The following is a 25,053-nucleotide window of genomic DNA, read 5'->3' on the forward strand; positions in this document are numbered from 1 at the left end:
AATGAGAGTTGTAGGTAGCAGAGTTTGCAGGGTGGGAAGTTCAGGGGGTAACTGCATGTAAGATCTTGAAGATCCTGTTCTGGAACACACATGAAGCAATACCCTGGGGAATGCTCAGGAATTAACGAGGAATGTAATTCCCTTCTCTGAGCGTCCCTGAAGGCAGAACTTAAGTCGGAGAAATGGATACAGGTAATTTATTTGGGAGACAATCCCAGGGAGCAAGAGGCAGGGAGAAGGTAGAATGAGACAGAGAAGGTTCCTGTGTATAGCAGAGTAAATTTGATTTGAAACAATGTTGTTTTTTCTTCCTTTCTTTTCTTTCTTTTTTTTTTTTTTTTTTTTTTGAGACAGAGTCTGGCTGTGTCACCCAGGCAAGACTGTAATGGCATGATCTGGGCTCATTGCCTCCTGGGTTCAAGCGATTCTCCTGCCTCAGCCTTTGGAGTAGCTGGGACTACAGACACGTGCCACCATGTCTGGCTAATTTTTGTATGTTTAGTAGAGATGGGGTTTCACCTTGTTGGCCAGATAGGTCTCAAACTCCTGACGACTTCAGATGATCCGCCTGCAGCGGCCTCCCAAAATGCCAAAGGATTACAAGCCTGATCCCAAAGGACTACACGCCTGAGCCACCATGCCTGGCTGGATTTTTTTTTTTTTCTTTTACTCAGATCATTCTCCCCACTATCCAAGAACAGGAAATGAATTTTGTATATACACACACATACACACGAGTTGAATTTTTGCATTTTGAGCCTTCAAGTAGACTTTTGTAAGAAACAATAATCTTGAAAGTCATGGTTTTCAACTTCACAAGCCTGATGCTTAAGAGAAAAAAAACACTGGGCTTTAAAAAATAAGGGCAAAGTTGGCCGGGCGGGGTGGCTCATGCCTGTAATCCCAGCACTTTGGGAGGCTGAGGCGGGCGGATCACAAGGTCAGGAAATCGAGACCATCCTGGCTAACACGGCGAAACCCCGTCTCTACTAAAAATACAAAACTTAGCCGGGCGAGGTGGCGGGCGCCTGTAGTCCCAGCTACTCGGGAGGCTGAGGCAGGAGAATGGCGTGAACCCAGGAGGTGGAGCTTGCAGTGAGCCAAGATCGCCTCACTGCACTCCAGCCTCGGCGAAGTTCAGGGACTCAGAGCATAGAATTTTACCATAAAACTTTTGGATCAGCCTCCAGGCACAGTGGCTTACGCCTGTAATCCCAGCACTTTGGGAACCTGAGGCAGGAGGATCGCTTGAGCCCGGGAGCTCCAGACCAGTTTGGGCAACATGGTAAAACCGAAACGTCATCCCTACAAAAAGTACAAAAATTCGTTGGGAGTGGTGGCATGTACCTATAATCCCAGCTATTTGGGAGGGTGAAGTGGGAGGATCACTTGGGTCCCGGAGGTTGAGGTCGCAGTGAGCCGTGACTGCGCCACTGCACTACAGCCTGGGTGACAGAGCGAGATCCCTGTCTGAAAACAAAATAAAACAAAATTTAAAAACCCAAAATTTTTGGATCAATTTGAGATCAGTGAAGGTTAATATAAGAGCTATTTTGCTATCTAAAGAGAATAAGAATTGGACTGACTAGCATAGAAGGAAAAAGGAAACTCAGCTACTACGTGAGTTCCTGGGAAGTTTCCTGAAATGATACCTGTTTGTGATGGGTAAGAGGAGGCTCAGGGAAAGAAACCTCTGACAGCCAGACCCAGGAACCTGGAAGATGCAACCCTCATAAAAAAAGCCAAGGGTCCAGTGTGGGAAGTAAGAGGCAGTTGAATGGGGAGGATGAGCCTGAGGGCATCAGCCTCTCTCAATCCTACCCTCCCCAGTGTACTGGGAAAATTAAGTGAGAGGTCCTGAGTATTCAAGGGTGTGGCACCTGGAAGCATTGAATTTGGGTCATTGTTCTAAAAAGGGCTTGGAGTTAGCATAAGAGACTGCAGAATGAGTAAATAGCCTCATCCAGGGTTATGCTCCCTTCCTAGGGCAACCCACATCCAATGACGGATCAATATGGGGCTATAAAGACCCAGTCCTCTCACCCCAATTTGAGATGATTCTGATGGTCATCCCAGTTTCAGATGGAGATATGATTGCAGCTGAGGCCTCCACTGAGACTGTATTATAGTTCAGCTTCTTTCTCTATTCCATTCTGCTTCATTCCTCTCCCCTTCACAGCGTGACACCAAGGAGACTCCCTAAGAAATCTCCTCCTGCTAATCTCCATCTGACTCTGCTTCCCGGGAAACTCAACCTGCAACAGTCTTTCAGCCTGCTTTGGGAATACAAGGCTTTGTAAATCAGACTTTGTAAACGTAAGAATTTGGACTTTATTCTGAGGGCAATATGGAGTCATTGAAGGGTTTTAAGTAGGATGGGATGAGATCAGCTTTGGGTATTAGATCCTCTGGCTACAGTGCAAAGAATGGACCCAAAAAGACTAGATTGGAGGCAGGAACACCACATGTGTGACAACTGATTTACACAATCGAAGATGGTAATGTCATGAATTTGGAGATGCGACAATGGAGATGGAGATAAGCTGAAAATTCTAGAAATGTTTAGGAAGTTCAATCAAAAGGACTAATTGATTATACGTGGGAGTGAAGGAGTAGGAAGAACCAGAGATGATGTCCAGGTTTCTGGACTGAGCAACTAGTGATGCCGTAATTGGCCTCAATTCAAGCAATGGCTCTTCAAAAACTGAAGGAGGACACTTCCTACTTGCTATAGCATCTAAGCAGCACTGTAAGTCAGTAAGGATCCTAATAGTTTCCTACATTCTGTATACGGCAACTTTCTCCCATTCACTCCTGATAGGACGTGTAGCCATGCATCAGCCTTCTACTGCCCCAGTTTCACCCAGTTCAAAAGTTGGAGAACTAGGCCCAACTAGTTAAGCCCCCAAAGCATACATACAATTATTTATGCCCAGAAGAGAAAGCAAATGAAACCTATAGGGAACTTGTGGAGAGGCAATATAGGGTAGAAGTTAAAAGCATGCACTCTGGAGTTCAACTATCTGAATTTAAATTTAAATTCTGGTTCTATTAGTTATGACATGTATCAATTTGGGCAAATTAACTTCTCTATGTCTCAGTTTCCCTTATCTGCAAAATATGGGTAATAATGGTACCTATCCCAAAGGATTATTGCAAATATCAAATAAATTAATACAAATAAAATTCTTCTTCTTCTTTTTTTTTTTTTTTTTTTGAGATGGAGAGTCCTGCTCTGTCACCCACGCTGGAGTGCAATGGCGCAATCTCAGCTCACTGCAAACTCCACCTCCTGGGTTCATGTGATTCTCCTGTCTCAGCCTCCCGAGTAGCTGGGATTACAGGTGCCTGCCACCACGTCTAGCTAGTTTTTGTATTTTTAGTAGAGATGGGGTTTCACCATGTTGGCTAGGTTGGTCTCAAACTCCTGACCTCAGGTGATCCACCCACCTCAGCCTCCCAAAGTGCTGGGATTACAGGTGTGAGGCACCGCGTCTAGCCCTTTTCTTTTTTCTTTTTCTTTCTTTCTTTTTTTTTTTTTTTTTTTGAGACAGGGTCTCGCTCTGTTGCCCAGAATGAAGTGCAGTGGCACACTCATAGCTTACTGCAGCCTTGAACTCCCGGGCTCAAACAATCCTCCCGCTTCAGCTTTCCAAAGAGCTAGGACCTCAGGTGCATCCTACCATCCCCAGGTAATTTTTTCATTTTTTTGTAAAGATGGAGTCTTAGTATGTTACCCAGGCTGGTCTCAAACTCCTGGCCTCAAGTGATCCTCCTGTTTCAGCCTCCCAAAGTGCTGCGACTACAAACATGAGCCACTGTGTCGTGCCAGAAGTAAAATTCTTAAAACTCTGCCTAGCATAGAATAATCACTTAATAAATGCTATCTATTATTATTTCAGTAGAATGTAAGCTCTATAAAGATAAGAATTTGTCTTTTTTTTTCTTGATGAAAACTCAATATCTGGAATAGGGTCTGGTGCTAAATAAAAGTTATATAATACATACTTGTTGGATGAATAAAACCCTTGAGAAGAGAGTATTAGTTGCCTACCTCAACACGGATTCTTTACTCCTTCCTTAGTAACAGAATGTGGATTTTTGTCTGGGCATCTTACCATCTGGAATTATGTTTTTTAACTTTCTTTGAAGCCAGTTTTGGTCAATGAAATGTAATGTGGTCAATGAAATGTTTTGTAGAACTTTCATAAAAACCATGCAAAGAAAACTGCCTTATCTGGTAGTACCCTTATTGCTCTTCTGCCTCTTCTCCTTCTGGCTTGCAACTAAGATGAGATGGGTAAAGCTGCGGCTGCCATCTTGAACCACGAGGTACCTTGAGGTTGGAAACCATGTGCTTAGATGGTGGATAGAAATAGAGTAGCTTAAGTCCCTTCTGTTACCACAGAGCTGCCAAGCCAAGCCAGGAATACCTACTTCTTGATTTCTTTTACTTGACAGAGAAACACATTTCTGTATTTTTGAGCCACTATTGTTTTAGGGCTTTTGATTAAATGCGGCCAAACTAATCCTAACTCTAATACATTTGCCAATGGATGATTTTAAACTACTAGCAATAAAGCCCTTTATTCAGTCTCTGGTTACCATACAGCAACTCTTTAAAAAAAAAAAAAAAAAGATATTTTCTTTCTGTATTCCTTCGTTTTTGTTTGTTTGTTTGTTTGTTTTTGATACAGAGTCTGACTCTGTCACCAGGCTGGAATGCAGAAGTGTGATCTCGGCTCACTGCAACCTCTGCCTCCCTGGTTGAAGCAATTCCCCTGCCTCAGCCTCCCGAGTATCTGGGACCACAGGCACCCGCCACCACGCCCAGCTAATTTTTGTATTTTTAGCAGAGCTGGGATTTCACCATCTTGGCCAGGATGGTCTCGATCTCTTGACCTCATGATCCACCCACCTCGGCCTCCCAAAGTGCTGGGATTACAGGCGTGAGCCACCGTGCCCAGCCTATTCCTTATTTTTTTAACTTTTATTTTAGATTCAAGGGGTACACGTGCAGGTTTGTTACCTGGGTATACTGCATTATCCTTGCAGCAATTTTTAACTGTGTTTTAGTGAGAGAAAGATGAGAGATCAGAGATGGAATAGACAAGATAAAGAGACTTCCCATAACTCTTAAGAATTGCTTCTTTTGTACCATGCATTACAGGAAGACAATGATTATGTACGCAATTGTCAGGAAAGGTTGCAAAATACGATTTTGAAAACCAATTAACAGAAGGTACAGTGGTATTTGGTAAAGTGCTCTGAGAAGGCCATTTTACCCTTGATCACTGATTATATGACTTTCACATGGGAGACACACTTTGTGGGAAGGGAAACCCATATATTCAATAGCTATAATTAATTAATTTCTTCCACATCACACCTGAAAGGTGGGCATTATTTGCTATATTTTACAAATAAAGAAATGGCGACTACAGACATTTACTGACTTTCCCTCATTCATAATATAAATAAGCAGTGGGACAGGATTTGAACCTGTGTCTGTAGGGCCCCAGTGCTCTTGCCTTTCCCCAATACCCCTCATTCCACACAACCACATTAATGCATTCTCCAAGGCCCAAGAGCTGTGTTCCTCATCACGTGGCTAAAGACGGTAAGGATACTTATTTCCTCTGGCATAATCTGCCTTTACTTTTCCATTTCCTGGCATTTAGGATACTTGAGAGCCATTGCTTTAAATCCGTTTTTATTTTTCACAAACTTTGTTTTCAAACCAGATTCTCATTCATAAGGTGACAGTGGTTCGTTATTACTTCCCCCAGCCACTCTGACTGGCTGGAGCCTGTCCTTCCAGTGCCAATAAAAAGCAGGTGACTCAAATTGAGATTATGAACAGCTCATTAGCCCAGGGGGCGAGAGTGGATGGTCTATGTGGCCACACCCAGTTCTTCCCCTTCCCAGAGTGTTTCTCAGTTACTGAATATGACCTCTAGCTTGTTCCACCCGCTGTGTTCCCCATCTCAGTGCATGTCCTCACCTCACCTTCCTCCCCCTACCCCCCCCCCCTACCCCCTGTTGCCTAAGCCGGAATCCTCTGAATCACTCTTAACTCTTCCCTCTCCTTCGTCTACCACACACAAGAAATACCAAGTTTCCTTTTACTTACCCTTTATGTGCAAAATTCGCGCACCCCTTATTTTAGGCCCCACTGTCTCTTACTGAGATAAATGCTAATTTTTCTCATCACTTCCAGTCTGTTGTACAACTAGAGTGGTCACTCTAAAATGTAATACTCCCCCCTTTATTTCAACTTGTATTGAGGTATAACTTACACATAGTAAAGTGTCTACATCTTAAATACATGGTTTGATGTATTTTTAGATATATACATCAGATCCAGATATAGAACATTTCTGGCACTCCAGAAAGCTCCCTCATGCCCCCATTTGAGTCATATTCTGACCTCAAGGTGACTACAAGTCTGAATTCTGTCACTACAGACTAAAGATCTATGACTTAAAAAATTTACGTTAGTGGAATCATACAGTATATTCTTTTGTGTATGACCTTTTCACTCTACATTATGTCTGTAGGCTGGGTGCAGTGGCTTATGCCTGTAATCCCAGTACTTTGGAAGGTTAAAGTGGGCAGATTGCTTGAGTCCAGGAGTTCAAGACCAGTATGGACAACTTGGTGAAACCCTGTCTCTATAAAAAATACAAAAAGTTAGCTGAGTGTGGTGGCATGTGCCTGTAGTCCTAGCTATTTGGGAGGCTGAGGTGGAGGATCACCTGAGCCTGGGAGGCAGAGGTTTCAGTGAGCCAAGATCACGCCCCTGCACTCCAGTATGGGCAACAGAGCAAGACCTTCTCTTAATAATAATAATAATAATAATAATAATGATAATGATATCCGTAACATTCATCCAGTATGTGGCATGTAGAAGTAATTCATTTTTTAAAATTGTTATGTAATATCTCATTCTATGAATACATCTCAATTTTTTAATGCTTTTGACCATTGGTGGCTCTCTGGGTCATTTCCAGATTTTTAGATATTATGAACAAACCTGTCATTCACATTTTTGTGTACATCTTTTGGTTGACACAAGTACTCTGTTCAATATAGAACCTTACAGAAGAATTGCTGGGTCATACAGCATTTGTAGGTATTGTATATCAGAATTCCAGTTTACTCCACATCCTCATCAGGTCTTGGTGTTGTCAATCTTAATTTTAACCATTTTGGTGACTTTTAAAATCTTTCAGTGATACCCTACCTGGATAAAGTCCAAACTCCATAATGTGATATACAGGGCCCTTCAAAATCAAACTTGTGCTTACCTGTCCAGCCTCATATCTAATCACTACCCATCTTGAATTTTAAGCTATAGTCACATGAAAGTAGTTATAGATCCTTCGGTGTTTTTTGTTTGATTTTGTTCTGTGGTTTTCTCTTGACCTTTGCACTTACAATTCTCTTGTGTCTTATCTTCATTTGGATAAGTCCTTCTCATCCACTGAGTCTCAGCTTAGACGCTTTCTAACACTTTCACAACCACCAAGATTCAGTTAAATGCCCTTCAGTGTGCATTCAGAGTGCTTGCTTACTTCTTCCCTAACTTGCAACACAGTATATTGTATGTTGCCTTGTCGATTTTTCCTGAGGTCAGGGACTCTCTTGTCCATTTTTGCATCCCCAGTGCTTAGAACAGTATGGGCACACAATAGGTACCTAATAATATGTTTATTTAATGAGCAAATAAATAAATGAAATTACTGAGCCCCAGTGGAGTAATTTAAATTATTATTGTTTTATTTTTAGGAACTAAGTTATCAGGGTACTTCAGGATTAATATGTTAATTTATAAATTTGCATTCCTTAGGTTGTGCTTTGATGGAAAGGGGAAAAACAGAGTATAAAATGCAAATAATGAAAGGCAAGAAGCCCAAGGGATAAGCAAAGCAAATTCTCCCAACACTGCTTCCTGTTTTGGCCACATCATGTCCCTCCAGGGAAAACTACTTTATTGCTTAATTTCTGCCTTTTCCTCTCATATATACACGTTGAAGCTTTTTTTTTTTAATAGCTGGAAAGAAACAAAAGAACATATGACCCCAGAAACCTGTATTCAAAAAGAAACAAAAATGACCATATGACCACATATGTGTGTGGATGTGGGTGTGTGTGTAGCCATTCATTCATCTTTTTATAAGGGGTTGTCATCTCTTTATTTTTTATTTCTTTTTTGAGACAGAGTCTCACTCTGTCGCCCAGGCTGGAGTGCAGTGGCGTGATCTCGGCTCACTGCAACCTCCGCCTCCCGGGTTCAAGCAATTCTCTGCCTCATCCTCCCGAGTAGCTGGGATTACAGGTGCACCCGCCACCACGCCCAGCTAACTTTTTATATTTTTAGTAGAGACGGGGTTTCACCATGTTGGCCAGGATGGTCTCAATCTCTTGACCTCGTGATCTGCCCGTCTTGGCCTCCCAAAGTGCTGGGATTACAGGCATGACCCACCGAGCCCGGCCTGTTGTCTCTTATTTTGGTCTGTTTTGGTCCCTTCCTTCATGGTCTTGTGCTCGTGATTCTGAACGTTTGACTCTAACCACAAGTGAGTCTTTCTCCTGGTGACTCAAATAAAAATATGATTTTTACCTGTGGAAAAAACTTTTAAAATAAAAAGTAATGAATTATTCAATCCATAGAATTAGACCATCTTAACTCTTACTTTAGTAAACAAATCTGAACTGGTAGGAGGAGATAAGGATTTTCCAAAACACACATGCCTCCAATGATTCAGTTTCTGCAATTCTCAACTGAATTAGAACATTAGAATAACCTGGGTGCTTTTAAAAAATAATTATCCCAACCATGTGCGGTGGCTGGTGCCTGTCATCCCAGCATTTTGGAAGGCCAAGGCGGGCGAATCACCTGAGGTCCGGAGTTCGAGACCAGCCTGGCCAACATGGTGAAACCCCATCTCTACTAAAAGTACAAAAATTATCTGGGCGTACTGGCATGCTCCTGTAGTCCCAGCTACTCAGGAGGCTGAGGCAGGAGAATCGCTTGAACCTGACAGCAAAGGTTGCAGTGAGCTGAGATTGAGCCACTGTATTCCAGCCTGGGTGAAGGAGTGAAACTGTCTCAAAAAAACAAAAAACAAACAAACAAAAAACCCCGTATGCCAAGACCTACCTTTGGAGTTTCTGATTTGAGCTGGAATGAGTGTTTTTGAGAGTTGCTCAAAGTAAAACGAATATAAGGTATGACCAAAAAGTTCTGGGAATAAAAGTGATTATTAACATGAAAGAAGGATCAAAAAACCAGTAACCAGTTACATGCCATCCTATGAAACTATAAAATCTGTTGTGGTTCACATTAAACTATCATTTCCCAGTGGGAAATCTTTTTTTTTTTTTTCTTTTTTAATGGAGTCTTGCTCTGTCACCCAGGCTGGAGTACAGTGGTGTGATCTCAGCTCGCTGCAACCTCCACCTCCCAGGTTCAAGCGATTCTCCAGCCTCCGCCTCCCGAGTACCTGGAACTACAAGTGCACACCACCATGCCCAGCTGATTTTTGTATTTTTAGTAGAGACGGGGTTTCACCATGTTGGCCATGATGGTCTCAATCTCTTGACCTCGTGATCTGCCCGCCTTGGCCTCCCAAAGTGCTGGGATTACAGGTGTGAGCCACTGCGCCCGGCCCCAATGGGAAATCTTTAATGTGGGATCAGGTGGAAAGAAGAGACTCACATATACAAGGTAAAATGGCAGACATCTACTCTTACATTGGAACATCTTAGATAGTAAGAAACTTATCTATCTAACTCAGATATTCAACTTGATACAGGTTTTAATTTCCTGAGTGTGACATATTTGAAATATATCAAATAACAAAGTTAGATATGGACCTCAGAGAACTGGACTCCCAAGCATTTGGACGAGTCTGTTGAAGCAATGGTTGGTATCAATCCAATCTATTCTTCCTTCCTCCAACTGCCCCTTTAGATATAAACGGAATGTACTGGCAAGATTCTCCACCTCTCCTCCACGGAGATCACAAAAACATTCCAAACAGGATTTACATCTACTCTTAACCTGGATCTCAGATACGGCCTCTTTGATCCTTGAGAGCTAGAGATAAAACAGCCTCAACCCTCCTAATTCCATGGCTGGCAGGAGTCCAGAGACCACTGCTGGGTGTCTGGACAGTCCAGGGGGCTTACATCTCAGACCCTCTTCTGCGTCCTGAGCTTCTGCTTCCTCTGTTCCATTTTCCATCCTGAGCAAGTCAATCTACACGTGAAACTCAGCCCTTCCCCTGGCTTCCACGTACACATAGTCTTCATTTAAAGAGCAGGGAGTTATTGGAAGAGATTACACCGCACAGGACACATAAAACAAGGTTTAAAAGCCACTTCAGATATTACTGCTTTAAAATGTCTTTGTGGGTCGGGCGTGGCAGCTCACGTCTGTAATCCCAGCACTTTGGGAGGCCGAGGTCGGCGAATCACTTGAGGTCAGGAGTTGGAGACCAGCTTGGTCAACGTGGTGAAACCTCCTCTCTACTAAAACTAGAAAAATTAGCCGGCGTGGTGGCGTGCGCCTATAATCCCAGCTGCTCGGGAGGTTGAGGCAGGAGAATCGCTTGAACCCAGCAGGTGGAAGTTGCAGTGAGCCGAGATCATGCCACTGCATTCCAGCCTGGGCAACAGAGCAAGACTCAGTCTCAGAAAAAAAAAAAAAAAAAAACTGCAAGAAGGAAACAGAAAGTATGTTCTTTTTTTCTCACTGTATGTTGTCTCTTCTTTTTCCTTCTCACACTTTTCTCAAGTAGTGTTTGTGGTCCTGAGATCTGGAATCTGGTGTCCTTGGGTTTGGGTAGATTCTGGCTTGATCCTTACATTCATTAAAATTTTGACATTTAATTTATCATGATTTTTTATATTAGCTTTTAAATGACAGCTTTATTGAGATATAATTCACATATCATAAATTCATCTGTTTAACATGTACAATTCAGTGGTTTTTAGTATATTCATATAGTTGTACAACTATTTCCACTAATTTTAGAACATGTTAATCACCCAAAGCATTAATTTTTATTTTTAAAAATATTACATTAGCCGGGCACAGTGGCTCACGCCTGTAATCACAACACTTTGGGAGGCAGAGGCGGGTGGATCACAAGGTCAGGAGATCGAGATCATCCTGGCTAATACGGTGAAACCCCGTCTCTATTAAAAATAAAAAAAAAAAAAAAAATTAGCAGAGCATGGTGGCAGGCGCCTGTACTCCCAGCTACTTGGGAGGCTGAGGCAGGAGAATGACATGAACCTGGGAGGCAGAGGTTGCAGTGAGCCGAGATCGCGCCACTGCACTCCAGCCCAGGTGACAGTGCAAGACTCTGTCTCAAAATAAAAATAAAAATAAAAATACATTACATATTTCTCTTGATTACTGATTTCTTTGATAGCTCCTTAAATTCTGTGCCCAAGGAAAACACCTCACTCATCTCATCCTATTCGTGGTCCTTCTGGGTTCCCCTGGTGGATGAAGTTTGGGGTGTTTTCTGCCTTCATTGACTCTACTGGACAAATGGTACTTGTCAGCACAACAGGTAGAGGTAAAAGCATCTGCTGAAGAAGGAAATGGGGCACACATTTGCCTATGGCCTGCTCTGGGCCATACATTTAGTATATACATACTATTTAATTTTTATATATAGTCAGTATTGTACTGTTTTATAGATGGGAAAGCTGAGACTCTGAGCGGTTAAGCAATTTTTCCAGGGTCATACAGTAAGAGATGGACCCAAGATTTAAAGAGAGATCTCTTTGATTCTGAATTACAAGTTCTTAGAAAGACAAACATCACATGTTCTCACTCATTTGTGGGATCTAAAAATCAAAATATTTGAACTCAGGGACATAAAAAGTAAAAGGATGGTTACCAGAGGCTAGGAAAGGTAGTGCAGGGGAAGTGCAGGGGAGGTGGGGATGGTAAATGGACACCAAAAAATTAGGAAAGAATAGATAAGACCTACTATTTGATAGCACAACAAGGTGACTATAGTCAATAATAACTTAGCTGTATATTTTAAAATAACAGAGTATATTTGGATTGTTTGTATAATTGGATTGTTTGTAACTCAATGGGTAAATGCTTAGGAGATGGATACCCCATTCTTCATTATATGGTTATTTCACATTGCATGCCTGTTTCAAAACATCTCCTGTACCTTATAAATATATACACCTACTATGTACCCACAAAATTAAAAATTAAAAAAAATTAAATCAATAAAATATAAATCATGGGTTCTTTTTTATTGCTCTACTTTTTAAGCAGTAAGAGGAAAAACCTTGGGATCAAAGAAAGGGCAGAGGAAATGACAGGTTTGTTAAAAGACTCAGTAAATTATTTTCTCTAAAAGGATGGAAGATTTCCTATTTCTTTCTTTCTTTTTTTTTTTTTTTTTTTTGAGACAGGAGTTTCTCTCATCACGCAGGTTGGAGTACAATGGCACAATTTTGGCTCACTATAACCTCCGCCTCCTGGGTTCAAGCAATTCTCCTGCCTCAGCCTCCTGACTAGCTGGGATTACAGATGCCCGCCACCACGCCCAGCTAATTTTTTGTATTTTTAGTAGAGACCGGGTTTCACCATGTTAGTCAGGCTGGTCTTAAACTCCTGACCTCAAGTGATCCACCCACCTTGGCTTCCCAAAGTGTTGGGATTACAGGTGTGAGCCACCACGCCTGGCAGATTTCCTATTTCTTAAGCATACAGCTTCATAATTTGAGAAGACCAGTGTCTCTTCTTAAGACACACATGGATGCATTAAAACGTTTTTCTATATCAGTTGATATTTTTAGTCCATTATCTATTATAAAATTATTCTCTTATAAACGTGTATTTCACAGTGCCTTGTAAAGGTCATGATTGCTCATCTTTCAGTTTTCATTGAAACTCAGGTGGCATATTTATCATTTCCCCCATTACGTGGTTTAAAGCTCCCTAGAATTTGAACCACCCTGTCATCCCCACTTTCAATCAAATTCTCAGATTCTGTTATAGCCACTGTCCTTTCCCCCATTATCCCAGATGAGAACCACTATCTAGAGCACCTCTGACGGTCTTTCCAGATCTAACATTCCATGGGTCTACAAATTTCTGGGACAGAAGTGAATGAGATATTAATACTGCATGTAAGCAAAGAGGCCTGTGTGTCACATGGCTGGGACTCGGGGATGCTGAGAGGATGGCGGCACAAAGCCCTGAGGGTGGATACATCCTGGGTGTACCCTTTTCCCCTGGGCTGTTAGAGAGCACATGGAAGGCCATACCCAGGGCACAGCTGAGGAAGAACTGTGTTAGCACCTCACTGTCTTCCTGTCTTTTAGGCATGACTAATCCACAGGGAGGAGACTAAAGGTCTTCTTTTATTCACAATCAGCTTGCTCTGAACCTGCACTTAGTATACTTTCCTGGTCTCTGGAGACAATGGAAACAGGATAAGCAGGTCAGACAGAAAAACTGCACAATGGTGACTTGGCTTTCCTTTTTCTGGGTCTCACTCACCATCACCATAGGGCCTACACCACACACACATTTGCCAAACAAGCACAATTGCCACAAACATGTATGCATTGGTCTACCACCGGACCACGCACTAGGGCTCCATCCGCTACTTGAATACTCTGACCTAAATTCACGTACACACTTTCTCTGTCACATTTTGTTCAAACATAAAAATATAACCTGTCCATACACCACTGTCTCTTCAAAAACATACACCATCCATAAATAAGCACCCATTTCCCAAAGCTACCTGCCTCTCACTCTGTCTCTCTCGCTCACACACGCTCTGTTCACTTCTGTACACACTCATACACACACTACAGCCAATCCTCACTCCCACAATACCCTGTTATATACATTTAGGCTTTGTCCCTACCACTTTATCCATACCTCACATTTAGCTGCCACCAACAGTTTCTTTCATACACAAAAACACAAACGCACTTGTGCTCAGTCCTTTCACATGGACTTATTTCTCTTCTATAAAACTCAAACTTCTCTTACTCAAAACTGTGTTTTGGGTAACATAAGATTTTCCCCATGGACTTGTTACCACACTTCGCACCTTCACCCTCATATAAACCCCGACCACTTACACATATATACACTCTGCCCACCATCCTACCCACCAAAGACACTTGGTTTCCATCAACCATCTTTATTCTTGCATGCACATGCATACATACACTCATGGATGTGTGCACACACACTTGCACACACACACAGCCTGTGACAGCGGCCTCCACTCAGCCTTCACAGGCACACAACATGCTAAGCTATCATAAACTCTCCACCATAGCCCCGTGGACATCACACGTCTTGTCCCCTCCCCACAATACCTTTCTATATCCCTACCCCCATCTCATACACAGCATATGCTGCTCAAATATGCACAATTACTTCACCCCAAACATCTCTCCCTTTCCCTCACATATTACATTAAAAGAATGCTGAGGCTGGGCGTGGTGGCTCATGCCTATAATCCCGGCCCTTTGGGAGGCCGAGGCGGGCAGATCTCTTGAGGTCAGGAGTTCGAGACCAGACTGGCCAACATGGTGAAACCCTGTCTCTACTAAAAAATACAAACATTAGCTGGGCATGGTGGTGGGTCCCTGTAATCCCAGCTACTCGGGAGCCTGAGGCAGGAGAATCGCTTGAACCTGGGAGGTGGAGGTTGCAGTGAGCTGAGATCACACCACTGCACTCCAGCCTGGGTGACAGAGTGAGACTCTGTCTCAAAAAAAAAAAAAAAAAAAAAAGGGTGAGATATATAAGAATTCCAGGGTTATTGGGGGGAATGTTTGTGCTTGCCTACACACCTACAAATAGTTTTTTTCTCTCGTGTTGAAGGACTAACACAGGGTGTTCATTAGCTACTGTGTTTTGAGTAACGTAAGATTTCCCCCCATGAACATGTAGTCAGTTACCACACACTTTCAGTGGTTATGCCATGTTCCTTTTGAAAAGGCCAAGGAGAGCCTAGCCACACACAAACACAGAAACATAAATCAAAGATTAACTGAAAAGTTAAGGGCTTTTTACTCTCCATTACTAGAAACCACCTCTTTGTCTTTATGCTCTATAAGGCCTGAAACAAAAAGGAGTTGACACATCATTAACGTGTGCATGCATCTGTTATATGTCCTTGTTCTCAGAAGAGCAGAATTCAGTAACATGTGCAACTTTTAAGCTGAAAAAATAAAAGTGTGTGTGTGGAGAGGGTGCATTAGCATTCTTGATTCTTAGGTTCGGAAGTAGTTTAACAATTAATTCTCACTGCCCCTAGTCCAGAAATTCTATCTGTGACAGCAGTGCTATAGTGGTGGAAATTAGACCTCCTCCTGAACATTGCCAAGGGTAGGAAGCTCTTGACTTCTCAACACCACCACTTTGATCTCTGGTGCTAAGAAAAGTTTCCAGATATTGAAGTCAAAATGATTTCCCTAAGTGTTCATGCTATTGGCCCTGGTCCTTCCCTCTGGAATAAAATAGAACACTCTGTTCTATCTGTTCCAACAAAATCCTATAGGGAATATTCTTTTTAATTAACTAATTCAATCACTGAACAGACATTAATTGAATTCCACTGTATGCCATGCAATATAGTGGCTACTGTAGATATATGGATGAGAAAACCGGTCAACATCTCTATTGCAAAATCTGGTGACAGTTGCTTTTCTGGGGGTACTTGGAAATAGAATTACGAAAGGGAACTTGAGTAAATGGGAAGAGTTGTTCACGTAAATTGAGAAAGAGGCATGATTGTTCAATAAACCCAGGATTTGTTAGTAATTTCTGCTCTCTTGTTGAAGTAGGAACTTGAGAGGGGGCAGAAACTGCAGGAGCAGAGAATTTGACATCAGATGAGGCCAAGAGTGTTTTGGTCCCAAGAAAACTGAAGACATGCCAGTGGCCTCCAAGGAAGTTAGATAGTAGGCATCTCCTGTATGTTCAGGGCAGCCCATGATCCATGGGTACCCATGATGACAGGGTCCCGAGGTAAAATGCAGAACATTCAATTAAATTTTTTTTTTTTTTTTGAGATGGAGTTTTGCTCTTGTTGCTCAAGCTGGAGTGCAATGGCACAATCTCATTTCACTACAACCTCCGTCTCCCGGGTTCAAACGGTTTTCCTGCCTCAGCCTCCCGTGTAGCTGGGATTACAGGTGCCTTCCACCACACTTGGCTAATTTTTTGTATTTTTAGTAGAAATGGGGTTTCACCATGCTAGCCAGGCTGGCCTCGAACTCCTGACCTCAGGTGATCCTCCTGCCTTGGCCTCCCAAAGTACTGGGATTACAGGCATGAGCCACTGTGCCCGGCTGAACATTCAATTAAATTTGAATTTAAGTAAGATAAATAATTTTTTACTATAAGTACATGCCATGCAATATATGGAACATATACTAAAAATGTATCCATTGTTTGTCTAAAACTCAAATGTAACTGTGGATCCTGCATTTTAATTAGCTAAATCTGGCAAGCTTGTATTTTGCTAATAATAAGTAAGGAAGCCAGGGTTCTCCAGTTTGCATAACAAACTGACCTTTTCAGTTGACTAGAAAACAGATATTAAGTAAATGCAGCCAAACTGAAGAAGCCAGAGCACCGGAGATCTGAAATGAGTTGAAAGAACAGAAGGAGAGGGTCAGAAATGGGCCTAGCCAGTGATGATGGAGCTACGGCCAGTGACGTAGGGTCTATTCCTAACATAGCCAGCATCCTACAGATACTACAGTTTGGTTTTGTTGCTGAACAGAATCCATCTCAGATCACATGCACACCTTTATTTAACATTTTGGGCAGCTACAAATGAAGTGGAAAGGAGCCAAATGCTATGGACTGTCTCTACAGTGCTGACTAATTCCATTTTTGGCTTGGTGCTAGTTCACTTTGAGATTCACCTGTAATCTGGAATTTTATTTTTGCTAACTCTTGGCATAGCCAACTTGTTTGTTTGTTTAATACTCATTTTCATATTAAAACTTCCTTTTGGAAAACTTCAACTGCTCAGAGAAGAAAAGGATGCTTCCCATACCGAGGACTGGCTACATAATTTGTGGAACTCAGTGCAAAATGAAAATGCCACACTCTTTATTCAAGAACTGTTAAAGCCAGGCACGGTGGCTTGCATCTGTAAACCCAGCTACTCGAGAGGCTGAGACAGGAGGATCGCTTGAGTCCAGGAGTTCCAGACCAGCCTGGACAACATAGTAAGACTCTCTGTCTCTAAAAAAAAAATGTAAAAATTGTTAAGAATTTCAAGAAGTTTCAAGACATCTATTGCACAACATGGTAACTATAGTTAACGATAGTGTATTGCATACTTGAAAAATAGCCAAGAGAGTAGATTTGTAGTGTCTTCACCACAAAAAAAATTATTAGCATGTGAAGTAATGAATATGTTAATTAGCTTGATTTAGCCGTTCTATAATGTACACATATATCAAAGCATCATTTTGTATATGATAAATATGTATAATTTTTATTTGCCAATTAAATAAAATTACTTTTAACTTTTAAAAAAATTTTATTTTTTATAAGTAAAAATATGAAATGCTTCATGAATTTGTGTGTCATGCTTGCTCAGACACAATGCTAATTCTCTGTATTTTTCCAATTTTAGTATATATGCTGCCAAAGTGAGCACAAAGAAAAGAAAAGAAAAGAAGAATTTCCAGAAGGAGACATGAAACTGAACATGGGGTCCATTTAAGTGCAGGACTCTGTGCAGCAACACAGATCGTACTCTCATAGAGCCAACTCTGACCATACCTCAATCACAAATAGAGAGATAAATCTGTATACTTAGAGAAAGGGACTGTGATGGGAGAAGTTTGGACTCATTTCAGAACTCACAAGGACAGAAGGACCTGGGCAGAGAGGGGAATACAGGTAGGAGGGAGATGAGGTCAACTGAAACTATTGCTGTAATTCTGAGATCTAGCAGGTCTCCTCCTATTTTTTTTTTTTTTTTTTTTTTTTTTTTGAGAGAGTCTCGCACTGTCATCCAAGCAGGAGTACAGTGATGCAATCTTGGCTCACTGTAACTTCAGCATCCCGGGTTCAAGCAATTCTCCTCCCTCAGCCTGCTGAGTAGCTGGGATTACAGGCGTGTGCCACGACACCCAGCTAATTTTTGTATTTTTAGTAGAGACGGGGTTTTACCATGTTGGCCAGCCTGCTTGAACTCCTGACCTCAAGTGATTAGCTGGCTTTGGCCTCCCAAAGTGCTGGCATTACAGGTGTGAGCCACCACACCCAGCCTTTACATCTGATTTAAATTTTGTCTTATTGATTTCATACCAGCATTCCAACCAATTGAGATCATTTTGGATATAGAGTCTGTAATTCATGATCTTAGCTTTGAGTCACTGGCTGATCTGGTAATTCTGCCATGCACATCTTCATACACATTTCTGTTAAAACTATCTCACAGGGCAGGGCTAGGGAGAGACTGAATCCTCCGCAAGACTTGCATCTGAGTGACGCAAAGACAATAATCCTACCATTTCAGGTGTGGCTCTGTCAAACATAGGAGTGTGTAAGAAGCCATAAAAGGAACTTATTTGACAATCATTGGGAAGTGAATGATCTGAAGAATTATTTGAAATATTTTTTAGGGAAAGTGTCATAAATACAAGTATCACCATTAGAAATATTAAACTACCTAGGGAAACACTGGTAGGCATAAGACATAAATTAAGAAAAAAAAATAGGAAGACCAAAAAAAAAAAAAAAAAAGAATGGGCAAAGAGGAAGGAAGCAGATCAAAAAGAAGGATAGAAAGATAAGAGAGAGAGACTCTCAGTGACATCAGTTCTAAAAGTCCTGTGTCCTTGTTTTAAGATTTGTCATTTCCTGTCCCTGAATGTAAAATGAGGCTAATAGCCAGTCTTTGAAGAGCCTTTCTTGTGAGTATAATAATTGGACTTATGGGCCACATCAAATAAAAGTCAGGATTTCCTGAAACTGATCCAAACTAACTTGGAACTCTTTGAGGTTTCGTTTCTTCTTGACACAGATGGTCATGCTCTCCTATCTTATGAAAAATGGAATTAACATTCTTCCGATTTGAATGAAATACGGCCAGGAAAATCAGCTGAGAATAATCGAGAAATTATTCCTTGACTATTCCTATTAATAACCATTGCCCTCAGCAAATAATAACTACTAAGAAAGAATTGAATGGATGAAAATTTTCCTTTGAGTTTCCTCTCCTTGTATTTGGTTCTGTTTAAATGACATAGAATATGATTTTATTCTTCTCTGCTTTTTAAGAATTCTACCACAGTAGAGGGTTAAAAATAAGAGCTAATTTTATTTTACTTAAATGTCATCATTAGTAGGGGGGATGAGGACTCTCCTATATCACAGTCATACAATTTGCTCAAGCCACGCCACCTATACAGTTTCACCATGTGCTCTCAGTTTTCCATGATGTTACTTACAATATCTCTTCTGCTTGGAATGCCCTTTTCCCCTTGCCTGCTTCCCCTAACTCTACTTGTCCTTTAAAGAATGAGTTCAGGCATCACCTCCATCAAAATATTGCTGATCATCCAGTGCAGTTAAGGAACACAGATGTCCCACCTGGGTTTCTGGATGTAGTAACATCCTCTCTTTCCTCTAAACAAAGTACTAAAGACAGACACTTGGCTGGGCGCGGTGGCTCATGACTGTAATCCCAGCACTTTGGGAGGCCGAGGCGGCCAGATCACCTGAGGTCAGGAGTTCAAGACCAACCTGGACAACTCATGATCTCTTTTCACCATCAAGAGATGGTGAAACCCCATCTCTACTAAAAATAAAAATAAAGAAATTAGCCAGGCGTGGTGGCGGGTGCCTATAGTCACAGCTACTCAGGAGGCTAAGGGAAGAGAATTGCTTGAATCCGGGAGGTGGAGGTTGCAGTGAACTGAGATCATGCCACTGCTTTCCAGCCTGGGTGACAGAGTGAGGCTCTGTCTCAAAACCAAACCAAAACAAAACAAAAATAAATAAGTAAAGGCAGAATCTGATTCTAGGTCATTATTATATCATTCATCATTCATACTTATCATACTTAACATAGCATCTGGCATGTTATGGGTGCTCAGGAAATGTTTTGTGTAAAGAGAAGGAACAGGAAGAAGAGAAGAGAGGAAAGAAGAAAGAGAAAGAGACAGGAATAGACTATAAAATATTATCCTTTGAAATGGCTTTTATAGTTTATTGTCTGAAAACTAGTAGGCAATCTTTAAAAGACTTTTCTAGTCTTATAATTCTCATCTATCTTTTTATTTACAGGTTTTCATCTACCTATATAATGACTCATGATTCAAAGAGAAGACAGATGACCATTTGGCAGAGCTGCATTGCAGATATTCAATGAATGCCATCCTGATAGTTTAACGAAATCTGATGAATGCCATCCTGATGAATGTCATCCTCATAGTTTAACAAAATCTTCAAGTTTCTGATGAATGTTCAAGTGTGCTTTGCAATGATATTTATAACCAAAGTGTGTTATCACCAAAAAGAGTGTGCTGATTTTGGTAGTTCAAAACAACATAAGATAAATTTTAAAATATACAATGAAGAAATTGAGATTGACAAATCAATTATCCATCAGAGGGAATTTGGCATATAATAACTTTCCAAGGAGTAGTTTCAACCAAAGGCCAAAGGCATGCTACCCAAGAAATCAGCATTTCTCAGCCTCTCCAGCAACCTACTTTCATTGTAGCATGCACTATGTTAGAAGGTGGTGCTCAAAAGAAGAGGTGGAAGCATCTTTAGAATAGTTTGCTGTGACTCCAGAGAAATAGCAAAATTATTCTCTAACAAGAGTTTTGGGAACCTTTTTAAAACATGGCTGCACATTTTCCCTAAATGTTTCTCCAATGGTGTAAAAATACAGGAATTCCTAATAAGAATCCAGAGTGACACTGTCTTTCATTTCCTGTTCAATCATAAGACCAGAGAATTTTTTTTCTGGTTCCACATGTGGAGGTTGGGATAAAATTCAGTTGTAACATCCATGCCCTCAAAGTCATGGAAATGCCTTTGAAATAAATGTGTTTATATGCTGAAAACTTAAAGGCCCTTTGGGAAAAACTCCAGGAAAAGAAACACCCAGGGACACTTCCCCGTCCCAGTTAATACCTAAGTACATGCCTTTGATGTCTCAGAGTAAGGAAGACAGTGTATGTCCGGAATTAATCTCTCTCCTAAAGACAACGTGTGCATTTACAAACTTCTTACCTGACATTTCTGCTGGAATGGCCCATCAAACCCTGTACTTTAAAAACTAAAGTCCCAAGACCAGGCACAGTGGCTCACACCTGTAATCCCAGCACTTCGGGAGGCCAAGGCAGGAGGATTGCTTGAGCCCAGGAGTTCAAGACCAGATTGGGCAACAACCTGATGTGATATCTCATGCCTGCAGTCCCAGGTATTTGGGAGGCTGAGGTGGGAAGATCTCCTGAGCCCAGATTGAGGTTGCAGTGAGCTGTGATTGTGCCACCACACTCCAGCCTGAGTGAGAGAGTAAGACCCTCTCTCAAAAAAAAGAGTAAAGTCCCAACTCCAAATTCTCATTCCTAAAAATCATTCACCTTTTCGGGCTTTCTTCTGTCAATGGTGCCCCTGAAGAAATGGTCAAAGAAGGTATTTCCCAGGCCTGGGGAAGGCCCAGTGAGCAGGGGCTTACTTGGGGCAGAAGTTTCTGAGATGCAAGTAGAGACAGAGACGCTAATGACACCAGAGAGTTAACTGATGGAATCAGGCCCATGATGAGGTAGACGGGGTAAAATTCAGAGTACAGGTGGCTCTAGTTTTAGATTAGCTTTAGGTAAGAGGATTAGCTTTAGATGAGAGGAAAGAGAAAAAGATATGAACAGATGAAGGTAATTTTGCATACTGGAGTTGAGGAACAGAGACTTAACGTAATTACTCTTCAATACTTTTTATTTTCTTTGTAAGGTGTTAAATGAGACCATCTTATAAGAGGAGGTAGAATGTGATACAGAGGAACTAGGGAGTTGAAAGAGAATGAAGGAGTTCATTGCTATGGGAGAATAGGAGAGAGAAATGACCAGGGACCTGCTTCATGGAAGGCCCAACTGTTTTTCCAGTTGGGTTAGATGAAGGGTTGAGGGGACAAAAGAATAGACAGTTTTGTCAACACAGTAATTGAGTTGAAGAGCCAAGAATTTAGGTTGGATAGGGGAGAGTCACATGGGCTGGAAGAAAACGGAAAAATCAAAGGAAGGTCTTGTTAAGATCCAAGAGTAAATCTAGAAGCAGAAAGGAGTGAGAGAAACGGAAAGTTGAAGTAAGAGGATAGGGTACTAGAATTTAAGCTTCTGGACGTGGAGTAATTTGAGGCAACCAATGAGATCCAAGAATCGTCCAAGAATGGGGGTGACTAAAGTTACATGGAGGTCATAGGGTTGAGAAGGTCAAGGAGCTGTTGGATGGGTTATGTACATGGACATTCTGGTCACTTATGGTGATTGTGGGACCAGAGTTGGATCAGGGCCAGGACAATGGTAGTAGGTCAAGGAAGAGGGCTGTGGTTTAATGTGGCAGCCTGAAATTCAACAGAAGAAAGGTTTTTGCTTGAGGGCATAGGAGCAAGGGTCTGTAGAAGGCATTGGGATGTAAGATGAATGCTCATGTTGTTTCTGGTCCTGTGGTAGATGGAGTATGGAAAGGGCAGTGGGGGAAATAATGTCTTCAGGGGAGAACCTGCATCAGTTATGTCAGGAAAAAGAGGTTGAAGATGTAGAGGACTTCAGGTATCACAGAACGAATGGTTCAAAAGTGGGAAGCTAGCCAGGTGTGGTGGGTCACACCTGTAATCCCAGCACTTTGGGAGGCTGAGGCCGGCTGATCACCTGAGGTCAGGAGTTTGAGACCCGCCTGGCCAACATGACGAAACCTCATCTCTACTAAAAATGCAAAAATTAGCTGGGCATAGTGGTGTGTGCCTGTAATTCCAGCTACCCAGGAGGCTGAGGCAGGAGAATCGCTGGAACCCAGGAGGTGGAGGCTGCAGTGAGCTGAGGTCATGCCACTGAACTACAGCCTGGGTGACAGAGTGAGAGACTCACTTACTCATTCAAAAAAAAAAGGTGGAAGGTTGCTCTTAGAAGTGGACAGAGAGGATATGGACTACTTCCTCTAGGGAACTTTTCCCATTGAATCCCATCTTTATCTATCCCTTATCCTTTACACTGGTAAAAATTAATGTCTTTAAATGCAGAAGCCAAAGGGCATCCCTCGGTATTCAGGTTGCCTGAGTCATTGTAGAATGCAGCCATCCACGCATCCTTCTAGATTCTGACGAGGTTATGAAACTCCCTGACTTCAGACCTTGTGAATACCCCGGCTTTCCTCAGCTGGTCCAGCAAGTTGAAGCTAATCAGGAGTGGGCAGTGATTGCATGCTCTGACTGCTGAGAAGCCTTTGTAATCTTAACACAACCTGATTCTTGCTTTTTTTTTTTTTTTTTTTTTTTTTTGGCATGGCAGAGTAAACCAAAGCCAGAGGAATCCTTACCAACAGGTTCTGTGCTATATTCTTTCTGAGTATTCAGGCTCTGGCAACCAGAAGCAAGTATACTCTTAGGATTTAGATATGAGGTCAAAGCCAGCGCAGTTCTTTGGCCTTTTCCTCCAAGAAATCCTCTCCATTAGGTACCCCAAGTCCTGGCAGAGCCAAGTGATCACGGATAGAAGTTTCATATACTGTTCACAGCAGCAGACTGAGCTAAAGGCTGTGATGCAGAAGTTCCAGGGGATGGCTGGGTCATGGTCATCAAGACAATGATGCAAAGATGGTCAGGAATCCCATCATTCCACGCATTCTGACCTTACTGTGCTCAGTTGGCCCAGCTGGTAGGAAGAGGGCAACAGGGTAAGACCTCATCTCTATTTATTTTTAAAACATTTTCAAAGAAAAATAAATAAATAGGGTGGGTGTGGTGGCTCACAGCTGTAACCCCAGCACTTTGGGAGGTCAAGGCAGGGTGGGTCACCTGAGATCAGGAGTTCGAGACCAGTCTGGTCAACATGGTGAAACACTGTCTCTACTAAAAACACCAAAAATTAGCCAGGCATGGTGGCACATGCCTGTAATCCCAGCTACTCAGGAGGCTGAGGCAGGAGAATCACTTGGACCCGGAAGGTGTAGGTTACAGTGAACTGAGACTGTGCCACTGCACTTCAGCCTGGGTGACAGAGTGAGTGTGACTCTACCTTGAAAATAAAAAAAAAAAGAAAAAAAAAGGAAAAAAAAATAGGCCGGGCACAATGGCTCATGCCTATAATTCCAGCACTTTGGAAGGCTGAGATTGGTGGATCACTTGAGTGCAGGAGTTTGAGACTATCCTGGCCAACATAGTGAAACCCTGTCTCTACTAAAAATACAGAAATTAGCCAAGAGTGGTGGCACACACCTGTGGTCCCAGCTACTTGGGGAGGCTGAGGCATGAGAATCACTTAAACCAGAGAGGTGGAGGCTGTAGTGAGTTGAGATTACACCTCTGCATTCCAGCCTGGGTGACAGAGCAAGACTTGGCCTCAAAAAAAAAAAAAAAAAGAAAAAAGAAACATAAATAAATGAGATTAATAGGCAGAATGCCACCTTTCATATTGAATAGCCATATCTTCCATCTGGTTCCTTCAAGGAGACAATTGGGTCTCCTTCCAGTTACAATGGTGTGTCTCATGATAGTGTTCCTAGGACCAGTAGCTGGGTATGTTTCTGAAATTGCTCATTCAAGTTCTAGGTACTGGCTCCTCTCTACTGACTCTATTCTGTTGCAGTTAACTGCACCATTTTTGGCTTTGTTCTAAGATATGACCACTTGTCACGTGGAGAAGAGATCATCACCATTATTAATAATTATTATTTATGAGAACTTATTACATACCAGACACTTTATATATATTGAATCATTTAATCTTTACAACAAATTTATCAGGTTGACCTCATTTTTTTTAGATAAG

At 41.8% G+C, this 25,053-nt stretch overlaps 1 long non-coding RNA gene and 1 other non-coding gene across 4 annotated transcripts; one reads left to right on the top strand and one right to left on the bottom strand.

The window, feature by feature from the left end:
- Positions 1-3,555: 3,555 nt before the first annotated feature.
- LOC111535649 lies at positions 3,556-21,466 on the top strand. 3 transcript variants are annotated; one of them, XR_002729522.2, is made up of 4 exons: positions 3,556-3,692; positions 17,070-17,268; positions 17,682-17,950; positions 20,345-21,466. It is a non-coding gene; the product is annotated as an uncharacterized LOC111535649 (long non-coding RNA). The 3 variants fall into 3 exon arrangements; XR_002729523.2 differs by lacking the exon at positions 17,070-17,268; XR_002729521.1 differs by lacking the exon at positions 3,556-3,692 and having other exon boundaries at positions 16,312-17,268.
- LOC111536851 lies at positions 17,601-17,705 on the bottom strand. The gene has a single exon (XR_002729831.1). It is a non-coding gene; the product is annotated as a U6 spliceosomal RNA (small nuclear RNA).
- Positions 21,467-25,053: the final 3,587 nt, after the last annotated feature.

This window comes from Piliocolobus tephrosceles, chromosome 14 (assembly GCF_002776525.5).
Source record: "Piliocolobus tephrosceles isolate RC106 chromosome 14, ASM277652v3, whole genome shotgun sequence".
NCBI lineage: Eukaryota > Metazoa > Chordata > Mammalia > Primates > Cercopithecidae > Piliocolobus > Piliocolobus tephrosceles.